The following is a 14,061-nucleotide window of genomic DNA, read 5'->3' as shown; positions in this document are numbered from 1 at the left end:
AATAGTATGAAGTATGTTGAAATTAAAAAAAAAAAAAAAAAAAAAAAAAGATGAGATCAAACAAAAATGTTTGAGAGAAGGTTCGAACTTAGGGCCTGTTCTTATTGACTGAACTCAGATGAACTGAACTTATTAGAGCTGAGCTGAACTAAACTGAAATGAATATTTTATTAGAGAAGGACATTAGAAACTGAACTGAACTGAAAATAATTGTACGAGAACAGGCCCTTAAAGCTAGAAAAAAATCTTTATATTTTCACCCAAAATTAACTCATCTATGTTACAACTAACATGAATTAAAGCAACATATATCAAATTACTAAAACTTAGAGGGAGGCCCACCCTAGCCCCCCTTGGTTCCGCCCTTGTTTGTTCATATAACGCGAACAATTTCAGTACAAAACATACAAAAAAATAGTTTACAATCGCGAACAAAATGAAAACTTGGTGGTTGTAAATAGGCAATCTCCGGCAAATGTAGAAAAGAGAGGCATGAATTTCCATCCTCCTAAGGGCCTGTTCCGATTTACTGAGCTGAACTAAACTGAATATTTTACGAGAGAAGGAAATTTGAAACTGAACTGAACTGAACTGATTGGAACCAGTGAGATCTACCTTTGGGCATGGTGGCCAGCAAAAAAGCAAAAAGTTTATAAATATTAATATTGCAGTTAATAATTATATGTGCTCACTAGACTAGTAGTTGAGGCATAACTTTTCTAAGGAAAGAACATAAGTTCGATTCCCACAAGCAGCATTTATAGGCTAATGTAATTTTAGAAACTACTACCTACGATGAAGATGTTTCTTCCCTAAATATAGTGTTATTTCTAGCTATCCATAACTTCCAAAGTGTGGCTATAAAGTAAATCATCCTACTGTGAATACCATCCGTGTTATTGAAGAGTTTTTTTCAAAAAAATAACATTGTCGCTCATTTGTCGACTTTGAACGAAAGCATGATTTTTTCGAAATAAGCTTGGATAGGACTTGTTTAAAACAATTAATGATGCACACTTACTATACAAGTTGGATCGCCCCGTGCTACTGTTGGAAATGGTAATGCAAACGGAAGATTATCGTGCCCGATCAGGCGGTGGTTCGCCCGGGTGAAATTGGATAAGGAAAAAAGGAAGGCTCTCGCGCCCGACCGGGCGGTGGTTCGTCCGACCGGGCAACGGAGTTGAGTTTTGACGAGCCCGATCGGGCGGCTCTTGCCCGATTGCTCGCCCGGGGTGGGATTTCCAGATCGCCCAACCGGGCGGGTGTGGCCCGACCGGGCGCGACACCAGGTTTGGGAAATTTCATCTCGTGCCCGATCTGGCGGCAGGTTGCCCGACCGGGCCCGCCTTTTTTCTTAGGTCGGTTTGATTTATTTGTCTTCTAATTTTGGGACACTGTAGACACCTAAAAATGTCTCCCCAAAACCAAACCCGTTGATGAACACCTTTCACCGCCATTATTGGTCGAGTTGAGTATTTAATCTTTGGAGTGCTTAAATCCATGTTCTATCCAATATATTTCATGAACCAATCCAATTTCTAGCTCATTTCCCTAAACCATAACCTATTTTCCACTTTTCGTGTCCACTGAGAGAAACTGATTTTATGGCTATAAAATTTTGATCCAATTATTATTTTGTTTGATAGGCCTTTAAATAAGCTTTCCAACCATATATCATAAGCCCAATTCCGAGCTATAACGAAAAAACCGACACCCTTCCACTAAAACGACCATATCTTAAAATCTACATATCATTTTGACTTGATTATAATTGGGTTGGAAAGTAGACTTGATAAGCTTTCCAATGATATATTATATGCCTTATTCCGAGTTACGGATCAAAAGTTATGATTATTTTAAAAACGGGTAAAAAACTGAAATTACCGCGCAGCAGCAAAAATGTCGCGACGCGGCAAAAGCTGACGTGTCACGGGACTTATTCCCGTGACACGGTGCCCATTTTTGTAATTTTGCTCAATTTTCCCCCGTGTCACGGGATTTTGCACCGTGTCACGGTGCAATTTCCCGTGTCACGGTTCCCATTCCGTGACACGGGAATATTCCGTGTAATTTCCGCGTACTTTTTACACCGTGACTCGGCATACTGCACTGTGCCACGGTGGACAATGCCGTGTCACAACATTTTTTTCCCGTGTCACGGTGCACATCCCGTGCCACGGGATTGCTCCGTGTTTTCTCCGCGTAATCCCTAAATGCGTTTTCACTTCCCGTAACCTAAATATTTCCCGTGTCACGCAAATTTGTACCGTGTCACGGGAAAGTTTCCCGTCTGACGGTGGGATTTCCCATGTCACTGTGCACTTTGCCGTGTCGCGGGATACTTTTTTTAGGGTTTTTATCATTTTAGGGTTCCGTGTGCTCCCTCAGCACATTTTCTCTATAAATACCCCCTCATTTCTGATGTACGGGGCAACAATAATCATTTTCTCTCACCTTACACCAAAAATCATTCTCTTCTCCCTCTTTAACCTAATTTCTAGCCTCCTTATTCTTTCATAACAATTCCCCTAAGCACTCCAAGGAGTCTATACTTAACCCGAGGTTCCGTCCTTAAACCAAGGCGTGAAAGGTACAAATAACTGAGGGTTTGGACCAAATCAAATCTAATATTTATTTAATTTAATTTCCATTTACTTTATATTTTTATTGAAGTTACTAACATTTTATTCATGATGTAGCAATTTAAAGGAACGCGCGGAATGTGAGTAATTAATTAATTTAATTACTCTTATTTTATTTTCTTATTGCTAGTATCATGATTAGGTTATTTCATATTTAATTTGACTAACGCTATTATTGTTGAATTGCTTCCAATATTAATGTTTATTCTATTATTTTTTTTTTATCACCATATTGCATGTTAAAGGGAATAGGTAATTGAAAATCACGCCTAATAAGATAATTTGGACAACCGGTTTAGGTTCCTTTTTAATCTTGTTGTTTAATTCAAGTGATCACAAATATTTTAGAATTATATGTTGCATTAATATTCAACCAATTTAGCTTAATAATAGATTTGAGCAAATTGAATATTTTGTTTGTATGCCTTTGAGATCACAGGAATGCTTCAATATAAGAATCGAGTAGAGGCCAATACGGGCGAATGTGACTCCATGACTCACTTCGTACCATCATCCCCGATCCTCCTTTCATGGTTCCGAACCATATGGAGTTAGTAATCTCATGGATTATGAATGGGGTGTAACCTTCACGGGTCAATCGTTGTCCCTTATCGTGGTTGCCTTTTTATGATCCGTGAACGGTTTACAAGTTCCTTAAAAACTTGTTGGCGGCTCCCTACTTTCCTTGTCCCTAATCGTATTATGTCAATTCCCACTTCCTATGAGTGCCAAGCATATTCACAACATGCTTTTAACGTAGGCGCACTTCGAGCGACGCCTACAGACACATATAAATACGAGCATTTGCCTTTTCTATCTTCGTTCTTTCACTTTCAAAACCTCAAACACAAACCTACCCTTTGAGATCTGAACAGTTCTTGAGCCATTCCACTCTTCGGGTTCGGGTGCATGGAATACGGAGAGAGTTGCGTTAAACTTGGGGGGCGTGCGTCACTAGGAAACTTGTACCGGTGGTGCCGTATGTTGCTTCTAAGGCAATGGATTATTGTTCCACGGCGCGACTTGAGTTTGAGAACTTCAATCCAGGAAAGTTCTAATATTTTGTTTGTTATTGATTTCAACAGTTATTTTACCAACAATTTAGAAGCAACAATATTTTTATTTGTTCTGTTGATATCATGACTAGCAATTCTCAAACTCGTTTATACCTAGATCTGTCTAAGGTTGAGTCTCTTGATGGAATTAATTATAAGAGATGGTCACAAAGGATGTTGATTTCTTTTGAACAAGTGGAGGTTGATTATGTTTTGTTTTAGGATGCCCCAAAACCTATTGAACAAACCAATGCTATGATTGAAATTCCTAGTACTCCTGTTCCTGGGAATAAAGAATATGATCCTAGCCAGAGGACCACTACTGTTATTGTTAATGAATGTGAAATCAGGAAATTTGATCATGATAATAAGTTTGTTAGAGGTCATCTTTTGAACATCATGAAAAACAATATCTTTGATTTGTATGTCAATATGAAATCTGCTAAGGAGTTGTGGGAGTCTTTAGAAAAGAAATATGGTGTTGATAATGCAGGGAAAAAGAAGTAGGTAACTGGAAATTGGTTGAACTTCAAATTGGTTGACTCTAAGCCTATCATAGACCAAGTCCATGTGTATGAAAATTATGTTGCTGAGATTCTTGCTCAAGGTATGAAGATGTGTGAAATCCTTCAAGCCAATGTTTTAATTGAGAAATTACCAAATTCCTGGTCTGATTATCGAAATCACCTCAAGCATAAATAGAGGGATTTAACCCTAGAAGAACTTGTGAGCCACATGAAGATTGAGGAAGCCAATAGGCTTAAGGATGTTTCCTCTAAGCCAAAGAACGTGTTAACTCTGACAGGAAATCAGGTGATAATTGTGCCAAGAAGGGGAAGTCTGAGAAGAAGGGAAGTCTCCAAGCTAAGGGCAAGATTGAGAAGAAGAACATTGTCAAGTGTTGGTCATGTGGTGAAGTGGGGCACTTTGCTGCACAATGCAAGAACAAAGAAGAAGAAAAATCTGAAGTCAAGTGGAGGGAACAAAGGTCAGGCTCATCTGGTTGAGAATGAGGATGAAGATGTCATCGTTGCAGTTGTCTCTGAAGTCAACTTGGTTGAGAACAACACTGAATGGATTGTGGACACTGGTGCAACTAGACACTTCTGTGCTAACAAGGACCTGTTTGTCAGTATGGAAGAGGCAAAGGAAGGTGAACAAGTCTACATGGGAAATTCAAGCAGCTCTGAGGTACTTGGGAAGGGCAAGGTGGTTCTGAAGCTGACTTCAGGGAAGACATTGGCTCTTCACAATGTATTGTATGTTCCTTCTCTTCGTAGAAATTTGATTTATGGTGCTTTATTGAACAAAGTAGGAGTTAAGTTAGTTTTTGATGCTAATCAACTTGTGTTAACCAGTAATGGGGAGTATGTTGGAAAAGGTTACCTTAGTGGGGGCCTATTTTTCCTTGAGATTGTAACTGTTTCTTCAATGAATAAGATTTCTACTTCTCCTTATATTGTTGAGTCCTTTGAATTATGGCATAGTAGATTGGGTCATTTTGGTGCAACGAAATTGAAGCAAATGAAGAGTTTAAATTTGCTCCCAAACATGTCATTAGATGGACTTGAAAAATGTGAAGTGTGTGCGGAGTCTAAATTTGTGATGAAACCTTACAAAACTGTCACAAAGAGAGAGACCACACCACTTGAGCTAATTCATTCAAATTTAGCAGACTTTAAGAACTTGGAAAGTAGAGGCGGGAAACACTACTACATCACTTTCGTTGATGATTGTTCGAGATATAGCAGAGTGTATCTTTTGAGAACAAAGGATGAAGCTGAGTCCAAGTTTCTTGTGTATAAGGCAGAAATAGAAAATCAGTTGGAGCAGAAAATAAAGAGAGTTTGCTCAGATAGGGGTGGAGAGTATGGCTCCAATTTCCTCAAAGATCTATGTAAAAATGAGGGAATCATTCATGAAGTATCCGCCCCGTATACTCCATAGAAAATGGTGTCGCAGAAAGGAAAAATAGGACCTTGAAGGAGATGATGAATGCAATGCTCTTGAGTTCCGGGTTGCCAGATAATCTGTGGGGGGAAGCGGTTCTATCAGAAAATTATGTACAAAACAGAGTGACTCACAAGAAGTTAGACAAGACGCCATATGAGATATGGAAGGGTTATGCTCCAAACTTGAATCACATGAAAGTGTGGGGGTGTCTAGCTAAGGTGGGTTATCCATCGTTCAAGCGCTCAACGATAGGTTCTAGGACCTATGATACAGTATTCATTGGTTATGCTGAGAATAGTGCCGCATACAGGTTTATGAGCCTGGAAGATCGCTCTATAAGTGAATCCCGTGATGCAGAGTTCTTTGAATAGGTATTTTCGTTGAAGAAAAACTTAGTTACTAATGATGTTTCTTCAGTTTCTTCATCTACAAAGCCAGAAGATTCTTCCCCTAGGATTGAAAGTGAAATTCAACCTAGGAGAAGTAAAAGGCAGAGAGTGGAGACAAACTTTGGGCCGGATTTCCTAACAGCCTTTATAGCAAAGTGTGGAAATATTGGTGAATTCGAGTATGGTCTAGATGAGATCATGTTGTGTCTACAGGTTGTGGATGAAGATCTAAAAACGTTCGAAGAAGCTATGAGCTCAGTAGATGCAACCTTCTGGAAGGAAGTTTTGAACAGTGAGCTTGATTCAATCATGTCTAACGGGACATGGGAGCTCGTGGACTTGCCAAAAGGAAGTAGCGCTATTGGGTGCAAGTGGATTTTCAAGAGAAAAATGAGAACCGATGGCACCGTGGAAAGGTTCAAAGCTAGATTGGTGATAAGAGGGTTCACTGAAAAATTTGCCCTTGATTATTTTTATACTTATTCTATTATGACTAAAATTGAAACTATTCGTGTTTTTTTTGCCTTAGCTTCATCTTACAAATTAATTGTGCATCAGATGGATGTTAAGATAGCTTTTCTGAATGGCGATTTGGAGGAGGAGATCTACATGGAGCAACCTCTGGGTTTTGTAGTTCCTGGCATGGAGAATAAGGTGTGCAGACTTAAGAAATCCTTGTATGGTTTGAAACAAGCTCCGAAGCAATGGTATGAAAAATTTCATAAAACTGTTCTTAGTTTTTGTTTTGTCATCAATGGTAGTGATGTATGTGTGTACTTAAAAATGTTTGGTGCCCAATGTGTGACATTATGCCTATATGTTGACGACATGCTCCTGTTTGGCACAAATATGTATGTCATAAATGAAACTAAGAAATATTTGAATTCAAAGTTCGAGATGAAAGATTTGGGTGAGGTAGATGTGATCCTTGGTGTTAAAGTTACTAAGACCAAGAAAGGTTATTTTATGTCTCAGTCGCATTATGTGGAGAAAATTCTGAAGAACTTTAATTGGTTTGATTTGCCTCCATTGAGGACGCCCTTTGATCCTTCTGGAACTTTGGTGAAAAATGTGGGAGATAGTGTTTTTTAAACTGAATATGCTAAGGTGCTTGGTAGTCTGATGTTTTTAATGATTTCACTTGCCCTGATATTGCTTTCGCAGTTAGTAGACTTAGTCGCTACACTCATTGTCCTAGTGAGCAACATTGGGTTGCTTTGAGGCGTGTGCTTAGATATCTCTGTGGAACCATGACTTGGGGATTGAATTTTCTTGGTCATCCTTTGGTTCTTGAGGGTATTGTGATGCAAATTGGGTAACGGATAGCGATGAAACAAGTTCTACCAATGGTTATGTTTTTACCCTTAGTGGGGGTGCAATTTCATGGAAGTCGGAAAAGCAGACGTGTATAGCTCGATCGACAATGGAAGATGAGTACATCTCATTGGATCTTGCTACTCAAGAAGCAGATTCGTTGAGGAATTTTCTTATTGATATTCCCTTGTGGGGGAAGCCGACACCACCTGTGTCAATGCGTTGTGATTCACAAGCTGCTATATGTGTTGCTAAGAACAGTGTTTACAATGGTAAGAAAAGGCACATAAGAGTCAGACATGAGTCTGTGAGGCAGTTTATTGTGAATGAGGTTATTTCGTTGGACTATGTTCGAACGGAGAAGAACCTGGAAGATCCCTTTACTAAGGGGTTAAATCGTAGACTGGTGGTGGAATCATCAACTGGTATGGGTCTAGGACTTATGTTGTAATGACTTGAAATTGTAGCTATAAGCTATGTGACATGATACTTTGGTTTTTAATGAATCTGGAACCCGTCTTGGTTTAATTGTTTCATTGTCGTGAATCATGTGGATTTGTTAGTTATGTATCATGTGTTTGAATCTATTACTCTTTATGAGTGGTAAGTTTTCCAGTTAGATTCTGCTAGGATGAGCTTGTCTCTTAATGTCATTTGTCCAGTTGTTTCATGAGCAGGGATTGATGAAGGTTCTTAAGTGAGTTAAGACCTTTAGCCCAGTGGCTCTTGAAACAGGATTGATAATGACACCAAAAGTTGAGGGTTGAACTTTTGTTCTTAATGTTCTAATTCCATTGCATGTAATTCTCTGGTTTGTAAGGTGCTTAAATGTGTTTAAGCCTACTGGGAAAGACCTTTGAATTTGCTAGGTTGAACACCTGCATGAGTACGAGGGGTGGCCTCCTTCAAGGGAAGACTGGAGTATAGTTTTCCTGAAGTACTCATGAGAGCCCAAGTGTTGGCCAAGATTGGCGGAGTTGCTTAAGCTCTAAAGTCAAAGTATGTGTATGCAAGGTCCCTTCCTCGCTCCTAGGAGTTCAAAATCTTAGGATACTCACTAGGGAAGTGTTGAAAACCTTGTGCACTAATGTGTTAGTTCAAACCTTTGGATACTAGCATTTAAGTACTAAGACTTTCATTTACTGTTCAGATTTCATGTCGATGATCCACTTGCATTAGTGGGGGATTTTTGGAAATGGTAATGCAAACGGAAGATTCTCACGTCCTATCAGGCGGTGGTTCGCCCGACCGGGCGGAATAAGCTAAGGAAAAAAGGAGGGCTCTCGCCCGACTGGGGGACGGAGTCGAGTTTTGACGAGCCCGATCGGGTGGCTCTTGCCCGGGGTGGGATTTCTTGATCGCTCGAATGGGCGCGACACCAGGTTTGGGAAATTTCATCTCGGGCCCGCCTTTTTTCTTAGGTCGGTTTGATTTATATGTCTTCTAATTTCGGGACACATATAAATACGAGCATTTCCTTTTCTATCTTCCTTCATTCACTTTCAAAACCTCAAACACAAACCTACCCTTTGAGATCTGAACAGTTCTTGAGCAATTCCACTCTTCAGGTTTGGGTGCACGGGTAACGGAGAAAGTTGCGTTAAACTTGGGGGGCGTGCGTCACTAAGAAACTTGTACCAATGGTGGCGTATTTCGCTTATAAGGCAGTGGATTATTGTTCCACGGTGCGACTTGAGCTTGAGATCTTCAATCCAGGAAAGTTCTAATCTTTTGTTTGTTATTAATTTCAACAGTTATTTTACCAACAGCTACGCATGCGTCAACCAACTTTAAAAATAATGACGGAGCCAGAAATTTCAAAACAGGGGGACCAATGGACATGTAATAGTTTGACAAAATTGTTAGAAAAAATAAATCAATACTTGAACACGTAGTTAGTTAAACAATTAAAGTTTTACAACTCAAAAATCCAATATAATTACTAAAAAAATTCAACATCACATAATTCTTCCTCCTCCAATGATACCTTGCTAGTACTTGAACAATTGACAAATCTAAAATAATATACTTATGGTCGAGTTTAAATTTTTGATGAATTTGAATTTAAGATAATAAAGATAATTAAATGCATAATAAAGATAATTAAATGCATGAAACTATAATGATTCTCTATTACAACCATAATTTATTATTAAGGAAAAAAATGAAATTTTTTATAATTTCAAGAAAAGAAAATTGGTGAAATGCTACATGCAAAAGGGCTACAAAAAATAAACTAATAGCAGCCTCATTTGGGGTTTGATCTCGCGTCTTACAAAGAAGTTCTACAAATGAGCCTTTATCAGTTTACCATCGCATCATCTTGTCTTTTGTTTATCTATTGTGCATGCATTTAGACTTATCTATAATTAATTAATTATGCTGATTTTTTTTAAGTGGGGGGATAGTTGTCCCCCCTTGTACCCCCCTAGCTCTGCCCCTGACTTCATTCTATTATTAAGTGTCTTTATTCGTATTTTAGTATTAAAAAAATCACTTTTGTAAATGCGCTATTCAAATATTACTTGTATAAAATATTTTGAATGATTTGTTCGTTTAAATTGCTTAATTTATTTCTTAAAGTATGTGCAAAGAAGATATGTTGCATTTAAAAGAAAACAGAGGAATTATAAAGTATATAATATAGCTAGATTAAAATGATTATATATACATACGAAATACAATATAGTTGTCTATACATATATTTAACTATTAATGTATCTAATTATGTTATATATTAAAAAAAAAATTGTAAACAAAATTATAAGTGAGGAAGGAACTAATTTTCTTTATAATTCAAGAGTGGTTTTATGTTTCATCATAAAAACTTCTTAGGGACCTGTTCACTTCTGCTTAATTCCAGTTCAGTTCAGTTCAGCTCCAATCAGTTCAGTTCCGTTCAGCTCCTAATTTCCTTCTCTCATAAAATATTCATTTCAACTCAGTTCAGTTCGGTTCAATTTAGTTCAGTTCCCATCAGTTTAGTTCAGTTCAGCTCAGTTCAATAATTGTGAACAGGCCCTTAGTTGATCTTTTTCCATGTAATTCTTACAATTATCATCTTATAGTAGTATAATTTTGCTATTATTACTATGGAGTATTATTTATTTATCAGTTTACGATTTGATGAGGCTTTTCAGCTATTACGAATATTCTTTTCATTAATGGTTACATATTTGTACAATACATGTGTTGTTTAATTAAAGTTTGGATAGTATACATATTTAAACAATTATGAATTTTAAGTATCTGTATATGTAAGATTAAATTAGTACATTAAATTGAAAATACATGAAACAATTACAAATGCATCAATTATGATAGACAAAAAAAAAAATTATATAGTAATGCAATAAGTTCATGTTATATATACATACAACATTAAATTATAGGGAAAATGGAAAAGAAAAATCCAACATTTGCACTTTTTCCTCCTAAAAATCCAACCTTGATTTTATTCTTCAAAAATCCAACCTTTATACCCCTCCTTCTCTAACAGATCCATTTTACCTTTAACCTGTTAAACAGGTTAATTTTTTTGTAAATTCTCTCAAATTCTTTTCTCACTCCTCTTTCTCTCTCCTCTCTCTCCTCAAAATCAGAAACAACCCAACACCACCAGTACACCACCAACACCACTAGTACACCACCAACACCACCAGAACACCATACCACCAGTGCACCGCCAGAACACCACCGACCAGCCCCTCCACGCCGACGACCAGCCCCTCCTCGTCATCATCTCTCGTTTCTCCTTTAACTGTTGATACCTTGGAACCCTCCCCTGAATCTCTCATAAAAGGGGTTTTTTTTTTAAAAATAAATTTGATTGTTAAATTTGGGTTTTGTTCAATTTGGCTTGTTTTGTGTTACTATTGACTGATTGGGATGAATTTCAATTTTGTAAATAATTGTGCTGTTGAATTTTCATTTTGGTGTTGCGGCTGAAGGTTTATGGTGGTGGTGATGGTGGTTGTATGGACGTATGGTATTGTGGGCTACACTGTGTGTGCAATTGTTTGGGCTGAGCAAGGAAGTATAGCGGTTTGGAGTTGGTGGATGTGCGGTTTGGAGTTGGTGGCTGGGCGGTTTGGAGTTGGTGGTTGCGGTTTGCGGGGCTGCTGAAATGGAGGTGGAAACGAGTTGGGTAGTGGTGCGAGCTAGGTTATGGCCGGAAAAACAGGATGGCTGGAAAGGGAGGGTAAGGAGAGGATGGTCGGAAAGGGAGGTGGTGAGGAATAGTGGCCAGATTTAATGGAGGTGGTGAGGATGGTGGCTGGAATTTTTTTTTTTTTTTTTTAAAAAAAATTAATTATTTTTGTTTTTTAATGATTAAAAAAAATAAATAATTGACCTATTAACAGCTGACACGTGACATCTAACTTATAAAAACCGGTCATCAACAGGTAATGGACCTTTAGATGAAGAAGGGGTATAAAGGTTGGATTTTTGTGTAATAAAATAAAGGTTGGATTTTTAGGAGGAAAAAGTGCAAAGGTTGGATTTTTAATTTCCATTTTTCCTAAATTATATGTCTATTTAACCAATCAAATTTGTCATGTTTTTAATTAATTCCTTTATTGTTATGGTTTATCATCTACTACCTACAAAGTTAAACCCAAGTAATTGAATTCCTTTACTTTTTTTCTTCTATAAAGTAAATCTACTATAATATGAGTGATCTCATTTTCACCTTTATTTCCTTTTTTGTTACAACATATATATATATATATATATATATATATATATATATATATATATATATATATATATATATATATATATATATTGGCACTCACGAAAAAAAATGGATTATTATATACCCACTTACAATTGCAGGCATAAAATATATTGTCATACATAATTTATATTAGTAATAGTATGTGTAAATATATTCATCCTAACACTGCACACAAAATGTTTATAATTTATTTAATTACTAAGTATAACATATAGTTGTCTCACATTCGTAAATCATCTTGATCTGATTCAATAAACTTACTTAGTAAATAATTCAAGAGTGCATCGAAAAAGCTTCCACTGTGCCCCTTTTTGCCAAATGATTGATTTTGTACAATGATCATCTTATCGTAGTCTAACATTGCTATTTTTATTATTTGTCATTTATCTATTTATAATTTAGTAGTTTCACTTATCTTTCAACTATTATATTTGATAATTCATTCATTAATTGTTACTTTCTCTTCTAAGATACATGTGTTGTCATAATTTTTTATTTTTTATTTTTTTATTATTATTTTTTTTTTATAATAAAGGATATATCACTAAATTAAACAATCTTAGATTCTATGTATTAGTATATGAAATATTAATTTTATATATTAATACAAAGATATATGCGACAAATATATACATTATTAGGGTGGTGTGCTATAAAAGATAACGTAAATAAAGTCAAAATGTGTCAATTATTATGGAGATGGGGCATTATGAAATACTCATTAGTAATCTTAAAATACTTCGTATCTAACATCACATAAAAATAAAAATAAAAGGACAAGTACAAAACTTTCAAGTGCTTACCTCAAACACGAATAAAAAATCGTGCTCACTAACTTGCGATCAATTTTACAGAGTATTATTATGTAATACACAACATAATATAAAGATGGGAGAGGATACGGAGGATAAGCATTACCGAAATCAAAAGATTTATAAGAGTTTAAAAGATAGAGATGAAGAGTAGGGGGGGACATGGAGGGTGTTATCCTAAAAGGTTGCGCAGTGACATAACCTATTAAATACATAACTTACTTTTGACGACATGTACAAGTATAATGCATATGAAGTAACTAAAAATCGATACTCCCTCTGTACTTAAATAATAAGTGAATTGAAACGTTTTAAATATTTAATTTAATTCACTTTGACTAATGTTTGTGATTTATACATAAGAATAAATATAATATTGTAGGTATTTGTTAGAATCATCTCATTGAATAGGTTATTAATATGCAATTGTTAATATTTTTATTTAATTAGTTAAAGTTTTGCATTGACATACATGCAAAAGAGAATCGTTTCACTTACTTATATACGGAGAGCGTAACTTCATAAAAGCCTCTCTCCTCCTTCCTCTCTCCAAACCCTAGCCCCCAATCCTCCATTGTTGAATTTTGAAGGGTTTCCATCGATTTTTCGACCTCTTTCGAAATACAAGGTTTATCTCCTCTTTTAAGGGGAGAAATTTCTTAGTTATAAATCCATGATATTATATCTAATGGATTGTCGTGAAATTATTTCGTTGGTGAAAAAGTTATCAAGTTTTCAAATGCAGACAGATGAATCAGAAGAAAAAATTCTCACGGCTACAAAGGATCTAAATTGTCCCTCCAACAAGGCTGCATTTTCCAGCGATATAAGCGGGAGATGTTCCACAATGCAAGATCTACTTGACGATCGTAGTTTTTATGAAGGAAAATTTTATTTGATTTAATATCTTATGTATTTGTTAAAGTCGAATCTCTATTGTAGATGTCGTATGACTTTTAATTAATCAAATATTTTTGCTATTCCCAAAAAATAAAAAAACGAAGAGAGTAGTATAAGGTTTATTCAAAAAAAAAAAAATTACAAAATGGTACTCCACCCGTTTCGTAATAATCGCAACACTTTTCTTTTACATACGTTTCATAATAATTGCAAAACTTCTAATTTGGTAAGGGTCTACCACTATTTTATTAT

Source organism: Chenopodium album, chromosome 3 (genome assembly GCF_948465745.1).
Source record: "Chenopodium album chromosome 3, dcCheAlbu1.1, whole genome shotgun sequence".
In the NCBI taxonomy this organism is placed as follows: domain Eukaryota; kingdom Viridiplantae; phylum Streptophyta; class Magnoliopsida; order Caryophyllales; family Amaranthaceae; genus Chenopodium; species Chenopodium album.
This window is presented reverse-complemented; position numbering follows the sequence as displayed.